The 12,336-nt window shown below is 41.7% G+C and overlaps 1 protein-coding gene across 1 annotated transcript in view; it reads right to left on the bottom strand.

Moving 5' to 3' along the window:
• tgfb2 (transforming growth factor, beta 2) overlaps positions 1–12,336 on the bottom strand; it is a 70,992-nt gene that overhangs the window by 15,010 nt on the left and 43,646 nt on the right. The gene's annotated exons all lie outside the window — the stretch shown is intronic.

Genomic DNA, 12,336 nt, shown 5'->3' with positions numbered 1-12,336 from the left:
CTGAATGCGGTAGGTGTCCGGTATGTTAACGTAACACATTAACAGTTATTGAACTATACAATAGCACACAGAACAACTAGCTACCAGGGCGTGGAGCATGGATGGATTAAAAGGCGTGGAGACGTAACTGCACCGTGAACGAGCCCCTCCCGACTCGTTCCTCCAGCTCTGGCCGTCTTGCTTTCAGCCCACGATTAGCCGATTAGCTTTCTTTGTTTTCTTCATTGCAGTAAGAGTCACCTTTTCGCCAGTCTGCCTCATTTCAAACTCTCTTTCTGCTGCTCGATTACCGTTTTCGGCTGCATATTTTACTACCTGCAGTTTGTTATCTCTTTTCTTTCTCAGTTGTCTTTAGGAGGAGCGTTCTAGTTGTCACAAGCCTAGAGCGCCCTCTCGCGGCTGTAGACGGTGATGTTTTCAGTATGAATTAACATGTAAAAACATGTTAAATTATATATATTTTGATATATAAGTCGCACCTGACTATAAGTCGCAGGACCAGCCAAAGTAGGGAAAAAAGTGTGACTTATAGTCCAGAAAATACGGTACATGATAGGGATGTAACAATGCATCGTGAATCGGTTAAAAATGGATTTAAATGTGTAAATATTACAAACGGTTGAGATAAAAAAATGTATCGCGATGCCATTTTTTAAAGGCCTAAGGCATGATGCCAGCTAACATTACACAGCAGGTAACGTTAGCCTACCGTTAGCTAGTAACGTTAGCTGGCTTAAACATGGTTAAAATGCTGACAAATAAACGGTGCGAAGTGTGAATGTATTTCACTGGAAAGTATTCCAGCACCAGGACGTACAACAGTCTGCAGCTAAAGAGGCAGAGGCTCAGTGCCTCTATCACAGGTTTGGCACACATGCCAACGTTTACGTAGATTTGACATTAAGGGGCAGACAGTAATCAACACAATTATTGTTGATGCAGAGAGAAAAAGGTCTAAATCTGATAATAATGAGACAAGATCTGAAGTTTTCTTTTATTGTATTTTGAAGTGGGTTAATGATAATTTATCTTTGATAGACGTTGGAGAGTAGTAAGTGATGGTGATTCCAGCAATATGCGTATGTAGTAATGCAAACACTGTCAATTGGTTGACAGGTATAATGTGGGGAAGGGGGGAAACAATTAACTTTTTTGTTGCTGCACTATCAAACTTCTAATGGATGACTGGGTGCCTGGATGGGCTTTTCTGCTGGGTGAGCAAGTTATGTACAAATGAAAGGGCAGCCATATTGTTCATGATACCAAAAAAGTCTGAGGAAGAGCTTGGTACTCTAAACATTACACAGTATTAAAATTTGGGAGCGACTTGGTTTGTTGATCTATTTGTGTCAATGGTATTTCTCTTATTCAACACCCATCCTTTTGGGCACAGGGTTGTGCATATTTTTTTAATCGTTTTTCAGCTATATTGTTATAACATATCCAGCTCTCCTAATCTGTACAGTACATGCTATAGTCCATGTGAATGGAAAAAGTGTGGGTATAATGCAGAGTTGTATCATCCTGAGCTAAGATCTGGTGACGGTTAAATTCATCACATTTCTCACCTGTCTTTTCCGTATGGCATTTACTTGTTGGGAGCTCTGAGCAAGCCAGTGGGAATCCCTTTTATTTGCTTGATGAGAAAAAGTAACATCATTGGTGGATTTGGCGTATCTAAGTAAGTGACTAGACAGCAGAAACACACTACAGCAGAAGAATAAAGCCTACAGAAGGCTTTACTGTCTGCTTTAACTTCTGACTGTTTGTCCAGCCAACTCTCAAACCTTTCACAGCCCCTTGTGAAATACCTTATCTGCTGGTTTGTTTCAACAGGGCTGTCTCCGGATTGTCTATCTCATTTCTAGCCTTATATGGTTTCCCCTTAACATTCTGCACTACGGTTTACACTAATATATTTGCCTAATATTGCTCAACAACTCCAGTAGTGTCCATTTATATGTAGTATTCTGCTGGCTTGCTAGCATGTCAGTCACCAACAATTCAATGAATATCCTAGTTCTGCTCAGAACGCCCACAATGTACCTGGCTACTCCACTATGTGGACAGCTTTTTTTGTTGAGAGCTGCAACACCTTTGCTCCATCCAGAAGTTTTTTGTGTCTGAACAACCCTTAATCTTCCTAAAACTAAGACTTATTTTTCTAGCCACCTACTCCCTGAACTACTGAGAGTCAAGGGGTGCTGGAGCCTATCCCACCACACACTTACAGGCAATTTCAGGTGTGATGTGCTCCTTATTGCATGTCCACAAAGTTGATATACAAAACAGAAATCAAGCGTTAAGTAATAAGACTATAACCCCACGTTACAGGGCTATCGGAATGGGTCAACACACATTAGTCCACCCTTGCTTCATGACCCTGACCAAGCCTCCTTGAATGTGGGAGGAAGCATGTATATGGACAGACAGGAAGTTGAAACTGAAATCCTTAGTTTTATTTGGTTATTGTGTGATGTAATTCAGTGTAATTTTGTGGTTTATCAGTAAAGTTTATGACTTGTACTGCAGACTGAAGTCTCAGCTAACACTGAGAAACAGAGTGACAACTTCATAATATTAAAGGGGTGAGGTCGAACATGTATTGAGTAGATTTGGGTGGTACTGGAAGGGGTTTACGGCAATACAAAAAGTTATAGGATGCTGTAATTCAGTACAGTGCTCACAGTGACAAAGTTATCATGTTGTTGTTGATGCTGATGTTTAGCAGGTCATTTTGAGATGTTATCGGTATCAGCTCCGATACTGCCTAAAGCGCTGGTATCGGTATTGGGAATTACAATTTTTTTTTTAATAGGATTGCTATTGCTCGGATCATGCACCAATCTCATTGCTGTATACTCAAATAGGGCTGGGCGAAATTGATCAAAATTCATATCTCGTTACTTTTCAGTTAAATGACGATGTGTATCTTGGTATTTTTTACAAAGTCTCATGTATGGCCATGGGTCACATCTCTTGTCCAGGTCCAGCAGGCACCGATTCACACGCTATTAATCATCCATGTTTTTGCCTTGTTTTTTGCCGTGGCAGTCGTCACAACACAAAGTTACCAGCGGAAACATTGGTACAAATACAGGTTTTCCTATCATGCTTAAGAAAATATACAGCTGTGGAAATAACGATTAAAACTGTAGACAAATGTCAGCAGTGTGGACCATTGCTGTTGCGGGAGAGCTTGTGTGTAGTGGTGTGGGCAGGGTTGCGTGAGAATGAGGCAAACTCACGGCACGGCTTGGAGAGAAAATGTGTTGTGTAACGCAACATTAAACTATATCGACATTAACTGTATTGTCTAATCTGATACCTCGTTTGGAAATATATCGATATAAGGTTGAAAATGTATTGATATTAGGTAACATAGTCGCAGCTGCTCTGCTGGGATTCGGGCTACCTCATGCTGTTACCTCATTGTTTTTGTTCGTTATGTGTTGTTGTATGTGGCTTCTTATGAATTTTTGGTTTTTATCCCAACACAGTGCTCAAGTGCAACACAATGCTGTTGTTACTGTTTTTACTGAGAGGAGTGATTGCGATCCCAATTGTTTGGCTTGTATGCTACTCCTGCTACCCCAGCGGGTCGGGGCACTATGCAGACTGCGCTCCTGAGGTACAACCGGGACTAACTCCTGCTCCTGCGGCCCAGTCACACGCCTGCCCCTCAGCTACCGAGGGAGCTGCTTGCCCAAAGTCTGACGGCAGGTTGCAGTGGACGGACGCAGAAGAGGAGGAAACGCGAGTAAGCCCCGACTGCAGTACGCAGATCGAGGAGTGGCTCAACGTAGGTGGAGCTAAACGTTTGACTTCACCCACTTGCCCAATAGCAATTGGTAGAGGAAGAATGTATGTCTGAGGGACAAACACAGGACTTTCAAGCTTTCACCCCGATGACAAACTTAAGATCGTTTCCCACGTCTTAAGTTTGCTTTCCCCCAACGACGGAGTGGAACCAAAACATCTACCGGGAAATTTCGTAGACCACTGGCCACTGGGGGGCACGCTATACGGGTTGAGCAGAGGCTGCGCAGTTTGACCAGCAGGCAGGCAGCATCCGTCCGCCGGCCGGCAGCGTCCATCCGTGGGCAGGCAGCGTCCGTTCGCGGGCAGACCGGCCCTCGCACCCTCGAAACATTACCGGCCCACCGGGAAAAGTCAAGACTCTCCCGATTGCCACTCCGACTCTTAACAACTGTCACTTGTTGTCTGGCGTCCCCCAGATATCAGGGCTAGTTTCCTGCGAGTCACGTTAGCTTTCCCCATTCCTCTTTTCCTTAACCCAACCGTCCGTTGTTGTTTGGCGTCCCCCAGAGACCGGGGCATGTTTCCGGCGAGTCACGTTTGCTTTCCCCGTTCTTCTTTTCCTTAACCCAACCCCGTTCTTCTTTTCCCAATCCCAACCGGTTCTTTTCCTAAACCCAACCCCATTGTTCTTTTTCTTTTTACAATTCAAATATAATTATTTATTATAATCTATATATCTATATTTAATATATGTTATAAAGGTGCTGCATTGACGTTTGAGAATGTGGTGGCTGATCTCCGCCACAAGATGGCACGCCCGCAGTGTCAAACGTTTAGCTCCACCCACATTTAGCCCAACCCCGATCTGCGTGCTGCAGTCAGGGGCACTTGGGAAACGCAGCGGAGTACGACAGAGACTTCGGAGAAGAGCACACAGACCACCCCTGCCCTCCATGCTTCTCCACAACGTCCGCTCGCTGAAGAGCAAAGTTGAGGAGCTCAAAGTCAACACCAGATTTCTACACAAGTACTGTGAATCATGCCTGCTTGTCTTCAATGAGATGTGACAGCAGGAGGACGTGCCTGACTCGCTCGTCTCTTTGGACGGCTTTTCCCTGGTGCGTTTTGACAGGACCGATGACTGTGGCAAGAGCAAAGGCGGCGGTACCGGTTTTATGTTAAAAACAAGTGGTGTTCGCAGTTCATGCTGAGAGAGTCGGTCTGCAACCTCATGCAAATTTGGCAACTTCATATTATGCACCGCTTACATCCCGCCCAGTGGAAACACTGCAAATGCAGCTACTGCCATAACAGACTGTGTTCACAGGCAATAAAAAAAACACACACACACTGCTGAAGCCCCTTGCTTTATTTTAGGTGATTTTAATCATTGTAAACTTGAGCCTGCTTTGTGGATAGTAATACCAGAGGTAAAAATATTCTTGACAAATGCTATGGTAATGTAAATAATGCGTACACCGCTAAGGTTAAACCTAGGATCTTCTGATCACAATGCCGTCCACTTAATCCCCATGTACAAGTCCCTGCTTAAAAGCAGCAAACCACAGGTTAAAACTATATGGGATAATGATGGCATTGAAACTTTAAAAGGCTGTTTCTCCTGTACCAACTGGGAACTCTTTCATAGCCTGGAGTTAGAGGAGGCCATAAATACTATCACTGATTACATTAACTTTTGTAAAGATCACGTGTTACCACAAAAATTTATCACTAATTACCCAAATAACAAATCTTACATTCCCAAGGAAATCAAAGAGTGCATTGTACAGAAATAAATAGGATTCAAGAGAGGGAACCTTGTAACTGACCAATAAGCACTCATTGGCAGAATGCTAGTGTGTTATGGGCAACAATGACTCAACCTGTAAGAAATCGAAAGGACATAACTTTCGACCTATAATCCATGTTGAACTTGCAAAAACTACAATCAAATCTGAGATTTCTCAACGGCAACCAGGCGAAAGAGACAAATTTAGCCGTCTAGCTCCATATAGTCCCATTCATTTTGCACTCGCCTGCGATCACCCCCAGTGGAACTCTGGTGGAACTGCAACCAAATTTGGTACAATGGGGCAAAATAGGGAGTGAACAGGCTCTCTGTAGACGGGCTGTGGTTAGATGTAGGCTATCACAAACCTTGGTACTCTCAACCAGTAGTGTGGGAAAGTCCATCTCAAGCTGGGCGCTTGAATATAAGGTTGACAGAGGAGGTGGCAAGTCCAGCTGCATCACCTTTGGAGTGTACCTGCAGTGGTGTAAGATGTACTAAGATATTTGACTTGTGTAGAGTAGATATGTTGTGACAGGTAAAAGTACTTAGAATATTTTTTCTTAAACAATCATGCATACTATACATTTAACTTGTATAAATGTAATAAAAAAGTATTTGATAATTTTTTTAAATCTGCAAAGTAACTAGCATCTAATGCTGTCAAGTTACTGTAGTATAGTAAAAATTACAATATTTCCTTCTGAAATGTAATAAAGAAGTATAAAGAAGCATGGAATGAAAGTACTCAAGCTATGTATAAAAATCTCTAAATTGTTCATAAGTACAGTACTTGAGTAAATGTACTAAGTTACATTTCACCACTGTGTACCTGTGGGAGTGGCCCTCAATTACAGAAAGAATGGCAATTTTTTTAGCCTAGACTCTTGTGTTTCAATGTGATGAAGCATCTCAAATAAACATCCTGCATTTTTCATCTGATGGTCTACTATTAGTTAAGCTGGGGCCTTAAACATGATGGGGCTCTTGTTTTTGGGAGAAACTGATGTTATGGATCTCTGCATATTGGACATCCCAGACAGACTCCAAACTTGACTGGGCCCATGCATAGGTGCAATCCTGCCCATCAGCCAACACAGAATACATCTGTCATGGTGCTGTCTGTTTTCCCTCTCCCCTCTCCCTTGTTTTTTGTCTGTCATGTGCTGAGTGGGTGTGGCGCTCCTGGCTCTCTCCCTCCTCGTCAAGACACCTGTGGCTTCCTGTTCACCTGATTCACATCCAGCAATCACCTCTCCTGTTTTAAAACCCCAGCCTTCCAACCAGTCTCTGCCAGATCGTCCGTTCACCCAAGTGGTAACACTCGCTACGGCCAGCCTCAGTGTTTTCAAAGACTGCTTTTCTTTTGTATACCTGTTGCAAGCTTTGTTTTGACTTTTTGTGTTTTTGTGTCCAGATTCGCACTACAGCCCTGGAAGCCAAGTCTGCCTGTCTGAGCCTTGTTCTTCTCTCAAACCTGCTTCTCACCTGTCTGCCCGCTCTCAGCCCCAGGGGATATCCAGCACCTGCATCACTCATTTTTTGTGTTCAATAAACCTCAATACCTGTTCTGACCTTTTTCCGTGTCTGCGCTTGAATCCAGACAGCCCAGCCTAACAACATCAGAGCTAACGCATGAGAGCATACCTCTCCAACACAGTCTCACTCCCTACTCGTCAAATGTATGACGCATGGTCAAGGACCCCTGGCGTTAAGTTTCAACGAAATAGGGGTACCGGTTGTGTTATTTTTCTACAGGGGGGTCCGTCAGATAGACATTCATGTTAATCCCTCACTGTCGGATATCGACAAAATCTGACCGTTTTATTATTGGTATTTTTAGTACAATAACCGTTGTTTTAATCAACATTAGTTACGAGATATTATCATGGTTTATATGTATTTCTTTTAATGTTATTATTTTGGTCTATTTCGGCCAGGGAAGCTGGGTTGCTTTTTTGTTTATATTTAAAAAAACGCTAGATCTATCAACATTTATTTAGATGTTATCCTGAGATTAATTTCTTTATTTTAATAATATTATTTTGGTCTTATTACCAGTGAAATATTACACTATTTTTTTCACATCTACTGCAGTCATATTCACTGTGTTCACTCGGAAGGAATCAGTTCACATGGCTAGGCACTTGTAATGACATCTCGAAGATGTTAAGAGGCTAAAAGCACGTTTAAACCTGCCCCGTTTTAGCCGCCTGGGTGCGAACTGTAGCAGGAGCATAACTCAGTGTAGGCAACACAGATTATTTTTGTTTGACTCACTCCGTGACCACAAACAACATAGCTACGTGTTGAAATCGACCGGAATTCTCCTTTAACGTTAGCTAACGATAATGGTAGCTAGTTCATTGAACTTGGTGCAGACAACACGGTTTCCTGTAATGTTGATATCGCTTACCAGCCACTTACCCTTCCTATGATCAAGAACAGTTTTTTCATCTCCAGATGATAAACTTTGGGATCATTTATCCATTCTGAAGTGAAGTAGCAGTAAGCTTCTGTGCCTTGAGGGACTCCCCGGTGTGAGGAGAGGGATTGTGAATAAGGTAGATGTAAATATCAGGAAACGTCAAATTTGGCAACTTCTCAGCAGTATCATTCACTTGAGAGAAGATATGGATCAAAACCTAAAATATCTTTTTTGTTTAAATACAGTTGCTTTTCGTCAGCAGTGAGGTGTGCTATTTTCCGGTGAGACATTCTTTACTTTCACTGAGGACAGGCAGCGCAATGGTCCAAAAGATGGCGGCCACAACATAAAAGTCAAGTGACTGATAACCGTGTTTAAGACAGTGAGACTTCCCTTTCTGCATCTGTATTGTACAGTGAATGGAGCTCTTTCAGAGGTTTGAGAAGGACTCATCTTTAAACTTTTTTTTATTTTATTTTGTTATGGTGTTTTTCTTTCCAGGTAGAGGTTTGCTGTTCTCATGTCTACACAGGAATTCAGTCACCCGCTCTTTTTTCACTTCTGCACATTTCTTGGCCCCCCTTGGCTTGTATTTCTCACTAACAAATTTATTTTTTTCAGTTAACCTTCTTTTAACTCTTCCTTATTTTTTCAGATTTTCTTGACTTTGCAAGTTGCATTTAAAGTCTGACCATTTGTTGCTTCATTTGTGCCCTCTCTTTTTTCAGTTTAGTGCATCGCTTCAATATCTTTTTAACATCTCTCTCTGGGGTTGATAATGCAAGTGGTCCCTGCCATGCTGGTGGGTTCTGAGGTGGGTGCTGCTGAGGCAACAGATTTAGCTGTGGAGGTAAAGGCTGAGGAGGGTGCTGTTGTTCAAGCTCTTGTCTCAGTTGTACAGGGTGTACAGGTGCTCCACAGGATTGGAAAGAGAGGTTTGGAGTCCCCTGCTGGAGCTGCTGCCACCACGACCCGACCCCGGATAAGCGGACGGCGATGGATCCGACCAAAAGCGCAATGTAAAGTGCTACCGAGTAATCTGTTACAAGTTTAATGGTAATATCCTGGAATATCCTTTTACAGTCCAGTTTCAACTTATTAAATGAGTAAATATTCATGTTTTTCATAGTTATTTTGTGGAACCTATATTGTACAAGGTGGTGTTGACTGCACAAACAAAGGTAGTAATCGATTACAAGTTATATGGTAATAACCTGGAAACAAACAAGGCTTCCTTTTACACTCCAGTTTCAACTTATTTAATGGGTAAGTGTTCATGTTTTTATAGTTTTGTTGTGGAACGTAAATGGTGGGCTACAAGTTGGTGTTGACTGAACAGACAAAGGGAGTAATCTATTACAATGTGTACAGTATTATTCTGGTAACAACCTGGAAACAAACAAGACTTCCTTTTACAGTCCAGTTGCCACTTACATACTGAGTATATTGTACAACATGGTACTTTGTTGAATTGACGAGTAATACTTAAGGTTTTACCTCGTACTTCAGATGTAGTTTCTCTATAATTACCTAATTATTACCAGTGGTAGTTATCTAATAATGTAATATTTTTACCATGCAATTAACAGGTAAATACTAGGTAAGTGGGGTCCTCTTACTAACCAAAATGTCAGACATCCACCATGAAGGTCCCATATTATGCTCATTTTTAGGTTATACTTGTAATTTGGGTTTCTACTAGAAGATGCTTTAAAGGCACCGTTTCTGAACATGGGCTGTGTGCATTTCTCTGTGAATTGAGCGTTTTATACTTTTACAGTATAGCACCTCGACCTGCTTTATAATAAAAAAAGACATGCAACTCTCTTTTTAAGGTATAGGACCTTTAAACTACTGTCAGTAGTGTTGTACCTGTTGTATAACTGTTACTACCGCAAGCAGATTAACAAAACCCTAAGCACCTGAAGTTGCAGGTACCGTCAGCACAAAACCTGATCACAAACTATACTTACAGCACTACTCTATGGTCAGATTGTGACCTAAATGAACTCTAAAGCAATTATTTGATCAAGCACACATCAACATGTTTAATCGCTCAGCTCCTTCTGGTGCTGATCAGTGGCCAACACTGAACAGTATGCAGTGTGAGCAGCTGAGGCAGATGAGCCAAGACTAACAATGTTTTTTCTTGTTTCCTCCCATTCGTCAATGGAGAAAGTCACACATCCAGCTCCTGGAGGACCAGCTAAAGGCGAACTGTTTACACAAACTGCTGCAGAGCTTAATGAATGAGTCTGCTGTGCTTTAACACAACACTGGATGCATTGAGGAGACGCCATGCTGACACAGGCTGTAGATGGCAGGCACACACTTGCCCGTCCACTAGTCCTGATGGACATAAACCAATAAAGCCCAGTGCTTGGGTTGGACCGATATCTGCTTTCTTGAAGGCTAATACCAATATTTTGATACTAAATAGAAATTATCAATCACAAACTCTGCATTAAAACACAGACTATTAATAACTATTTTGGTAGGTTAGAAGCTCTTTAAGGTAGAGTGAGAGAAGTTTCAGTTTACTCATACCTCACTCAAATATTCTGTGTTGTCTGACAACATAAAACCGGTATGAATATATTGACTAGGACTATTGACTGTGATCAGGGAGGAACCTCCACCACATTGGAGCTGGACTGAACTGACAAGCCAATATGTATATATATATATATATATATATATATATATATATATATATATATATATATATATATATATATATATATATATATATATATATATACACAGTATAGCCTAACAGCCTCAATAGGCTTCAGGCAAAGTCCAACCCTGACAAACAGTTCACCTTTAAGTGAACCGATGATAAGCATGCCATTATAGCCTCCATAGCATCCCAGTGCCTCTGTCCAAGAACTCTGTGTCGTTGTAGACTCAACGTAATTAATCCTAAACCGGGGGATAACAGAGCACACTTTCAGGCAGTCTCCTAAAAAGTAATTTATGGAGTATGCTTTGGTTGTTCAAATAAAAATCAACAGAAGTAGCCTATACATCATTCACACCAATGACCAGGGTTGAACCAGGGTTTTCTGACCTATGCTGTTTTTTTGTCAATTCAAACCAAGCCAGTCAACACAGGTTAATCCCTGGTCATGACAATTCAGATAAGACCCGGGTCACAAACCTGGAGCAATGCATATGAATTACCTCACATGCTAGAAATGGGCGAGGGGTTTACATGTTATATTCAGTGAGTAGCTAACATTGTTGCACACTCCAGTCCAGCTGTACACAACCAGAACTAGTGTTTTATACTTAAATGCCTCATTGTACAGTATATCTTAGTGCACCACAATAATTAATACAGTTAACTTCGACATTAAAATATTCCTTCATTTCAAACATAACATTTCAACATCAAAATCAAAACAACCATTAGCAGACTTGATGGGTTCGGAACTCAAAACTCAAAAATGTGCCATTGTTGTAAAGACATATTCAGTGGCTTTCTTAACTTGATTTTTTTAAGCACAGAGTAGAATCCAATTTATTTGTACTGTTGAGACTGTAGTTGTTAACGTTTGAATTAAAACATGTAATCTTATGTAAAAGTTTTTATGATTAATGCAAAGCATTTGCCACGATATCACGGACCCCATTGTATATAATTCCACAATTTCTGCTGGCGATAGCATTTCTTTGCTTGCCTGTCCAACCGGAGCTGGACAGCTGGACTGAATAAGCTAGAGCAGTGTGTCTGAAAATACTGTAGCACAGATCGTAGTATTGTCAGTCCACTCAACCAACACCCCTCAGGTTTGTGTTCTGGTTGTCATGACCTTTGGTGTCCTGCTTTTTCAGTGCCTGGGTCAGTAGATGCCTCTCTCATTCAGTAACATTAGCCGGCTGCAGCTCCTGCACCTCAAAGTCTTTCCACATATTTATGCTGTTCAAATTGTTAGCCATTTACCTCCATTGTAGCTGAAAACATTACTGCTTGTTTACGGCTATGGCAACCTGTGACAATTGCGTTTTTATGTCCAGTTTCCCATCAAATGACAAATACAGACTACTGCCACCTGGTGGTATGGAGAGTTGTTTCCTCTCAAGCAGGCGCAGAATGTACATACTAGTTGGCCGTCCACTGTAGCCTTTGCGGTCTGCTCAAGTGCAATTGTGTCTACAAGACACAGGTGATGTGAGAGGACACAACAGTGGGCCTTGCTCGCCAGTAGTTCTTTGATATTGGGTTGGTGTCAGGGACTTTAATCAGTGAGCTTTGGAAAATACCAGGCTAGACATTTTCCCCTGCTTCCAGTCTTTTTTCTTAGCTAAGTGTATCTCTCAAATGTTGAAATATTTATTTGTAACGCTTTAC

This window comes from Perca flavescens, chromosome 6 (genome assembly GCF_004354835.1).
Source record: "Perca flavescens isolate YP-PL-M2 chromosome 6, PFLA_1.0, whole genome shotgun sequence".
Taxonomy (NCBI): Eukaryota; Metazoa; Chordata; class Actinopteri; order Perciformes; family Percidae; genus Perca; species Perca flavescens.
This window is presented reverse-complemented; position numbering and strand designations above follow the sequence as displayed.